Consider the following 3938-nt stretch of genomic DNA (forward strand, 5'->3'; position numbering starts at 1 on the left):
CTACATTAAAATTAATGTCAAACACATTCAATTATGAATATGAAATTGAAATGATTACATGTGATTGAAATTTATATATGAATTCCCACAGCTGTGTTTCGGGGCATAGCAGTTTTGGCTTTGTTTTGGGACCTAGCATGCACAGATTGTGTATTAGTTTCAGGATTCCCACATTGTCCAACAACTTCTTCATTAGTCCCCTGCATTGAAGCCACTATCAAATTAATTCAATTTTATAAATATGTAATTGAAATGTATATATGAAACTACCTTAAAATATTTGGATCTAGGATGTATTGGATTTTTACAATTTGCCTTGTTATGATATTGTTCCAAACACCTTGAACATGTATGAGTAAGACCCCTTCTTGAAGAAACACCGGTTTCCTCATCAACTTCTCTCCTTCTCATTCTCTGAGGTCTTCCCTTTTTGCTCTTATAAACAGGTGCGTTAAGTGTTTGATACGGTGTTTTGCAGTAATCAAGTTCCCCTGGAATAACATGTATCATGTGTGAGTACACCTTTAAATATTCATCCTTGTTGTAACAGTTGTGTACAAAATCCTCCAACCTCAACCTACTATGACCAATAGCAGTGCATGCATGAGAGTAGGGATAGCCACATAACTGGAACATCCCACATGTACAAGTCTTCTTCAACAAATCAACCACATGTTGTGTTAAAACTCCGTGTACTGACAAACACTGAACTTGATACTCATGTTCACCTTAATATATAGCATAAACGTTTCTGGAAAATTTCTGATTCTTGGTAATCCTTCTCAAATTGTTAGGACATATCTGACCAGTGTATTTGTAGCGAACCAACCCGGATCCACTACCTAATCAGAGTTAAGAGCATAATTAAGCATGCATTAAATAAATTGATGCGGAAGACTTAAATACAAGCAGACCGGCGGAATACAACCGGTTAAACAAATTCGATTATACAACCCATTCGAATAACTTAAATAAAACCTACAGCTAATCTTGTTGTCTTCAAGGGTTACTGGCCTCTCCAAGCTCCTAGTTCTCAATCCTGCACCTATACCTGCCCCGTCGAATGGGGTGTCCAGATACACAGAAAAGACTGGACGTGAGCTCTAAGCTCAATACGCAAATACGGATAAACATACAAATATTGAAAGAGTGGGTGCCCGGTTAGCCAACTTGTGGCTAAGGGCTTTTATGACTCTATGTAAAACAATCTTTTGTTTAATATAATTTACACTTTTATAATGGCATTGACTTTATCTTTCTTCATATTGTTATATTATGATATACTATTGTTGTTTTGATAAAGACCTTGAATATACTATAGTGTATGTAAGATGTGGTAGTACATGGGGATGGCTATCATGAAACACATCTTATAGTCACTGTATATTCTAAACTGTTCCTAGTCAATTGAGCCGTCCACAAATAAGGATAAGGATCGCTCGAGATTGAGACTAGCATTTGCGATGTCGAGTACCACGTTTCATTGGTATGGAACATAGAGATGTTCAAAGCATGCAAATGGATATTCATACGATGAATGATCGAACTACCCTATTCGGACTTTCCAAGTGGTTATCACTTATCGAGTGGATAAAGTCCGCGGTTTTGGTTGTACACCATTAGTCCTTATTACTTGAAACATCATTGAGACTCTATATGCTAGTACTGTGCTTTGACTCATTTACCGACTCTATTGGGGTCATCAGGTGTCAGGATTGGGTACAGTTACGACACATATAGGAGTCGATGCTTTGTTATCAAGGATTCACCACATACTTGCGAGTGTGGATATCCTATGCGATTTGAGGAGATATTAGTGTGTCGAATCTCTGGCCAGAGTACATGATGTGTTTTAGGTTAATGGGTTATCCTAGTAACACATGCGATGTCACTATTAGATCTCCAAGATGTTATGCATAGTTATCGAATCTCGAACGACTCTCGATGCACCAATGGTTGTTGATTCGATCGGGATATTTGGTTGAAGGGACCGTACTGTACGCTAGCCAAAATCTACTGGTTCTTGCAGGAACTATCAGTAATACCTAGGGAATCATGGGGCGATGTTGCTAGGCGCTCTTACCATGATTCGATGGGTAAGTCGGAAATTGTTGTTCCGAGTCACAAGGAGTTGTGAGCCCACGGCTAGCTGTATTCCTGAACCATTGAGGGTTACACAAGTAATGGATTACTAAAACCCCGTAGAGATAGTTAAATTTAAAGAGTTAAATTTAATGAAAGAGAAGTTGGACTTCTTAATTAAAAGGGAGTGGGATTTCCTAAAATGACATAGGGATGGGCATTTTTGGAAATCACTGAATTCGGATTCAAAAAAATTATCTTGACTTTAAAAGATGCATAAATGGTTTCTGTGCACATTGGTAAAATTAGTTTATCAATCAGAGTCACGATGAATTTTATATTAATTTCTAGAACAACGGGCTTGGCTTGTTGGGCTTAAGTTATGGATTGTGGGCTTTAAGGAGTTAGAGTCATAATGCAATTATAACTTAATCTAGTCTAGAAATTATCTATAAATAAGACTGCAGTGTTCGAAAATTACAAGCTTTTCAGTCTAGCAATTTTCAAAATTTCAGTCTATATTATTCAAGAGGATTTTCGAATTCTCTGTCCCTTTCGGAGAAAATTCGGTCTTGTGATTTTTGTGAAAAATTACAATTCTGAATTAACAGATCATATCTGTTTATTCTCTACGCAAACTTCTGATTGATTTCTAGTGCAGTCAATCAGAGGGTTTCTGTTTTGCATTCGTGGACCTAATTCCGGAGAAAGATCGTGACGCCATAAGTTCCCGAGATTTACAAGAAGAGCAGATTAAATTCGGTTGGAGTCCACAATCAAGCCTTTGCTTGACAAGGTAAAATATTTAATTGTGATTATTTATTTTACTTGAACAAATTTAATCGTAAAAGGTTTTGATACCCAGATATGGAATCGTTCCATATTAGAAAATAAAATTTTAAACTTCCGCTGCACCGGGTATCAATTCAAATTGATCTGAACACAGTTTTCCAACAGTGGTATCAAAGCCAGGTTGCTCAGATCAAACGATTAAATTAATCGATTGTACAAAATTTTTAAGCCTCGGTTTTTTAAACAAAACAAATTTTTTAAAAATCAAAATTTTGACGGGCAAAACACGGGCAGCGATCGGATCGCTGCCCAATGGGTAGCGACGGGCTGCCCGGGATTGTCCCAGGCAGCCCGGAAAATTAAAGTTTTATTTTTAATAAATTTTGAATTTTTGAAATTCTAGTGTTTGATCCGATCGAAAATTATTTTTGATTAGATCACGAGGCATCGGATCGAATTGTTCGAGTCCAAAATTTTTAAAATTGATTTTTGGATAAATTTGAATTTTTGGAAAATTTATAAATTTTATCCGTTACATTAGATTTTATAAAATTAATTATTTTGGTACAATTGATGATAAGATATGATCTTATAGATGGATAAGATAAAATATGATTTTATCTTTTAAATTATGATGCCTTTGCATGTTTATCCAATTATTTTAATTATTGAATTAATTATTGGATAAAAGGATGATCGATTGCCATGACCAATATTTTAGGTGTATGTTAGGTGATTTATATTTGTCTTATTGTTGTTGGTGTTTATTAATGGGATTGGTTTATAGCCCAATATGATTGTCATATGTAATAAAAGTGGACCTGATTTATGGCCCGTTCCCACCCCTAAAATGTATCCCATATTTGTCATCGAAATTTATTGTAAATTTATTATACTTAGTGGGAGACAAAGATTTGAGGAAATGGTGGGCCCAGCAGACAATGAAAACCGAAAAAATGTAAATTGGAAACACAATGTAATAGGATTGCATTGCATACTTACATATCACCTAGGATTGGACTTAGACTCGTGATTGGTAACCACGGGTCGATTAGTTAATGGGT

Source organism: Henckelia pumila, chromosome 2, assembly GCF_033568475.1.
Source record: "Henckelia pumila isolate YLH828 chromosome 2, ASM3356847v2, whole genome shotgun sequence".
Taxonomy (NCBI): domain Eukaryota; kingdom Viridiplantae; phylum Streptophyta; class Magnoliopsida; order Lamiales; family Gesneriaceae; genus Henckelia; species Henckelia pumila.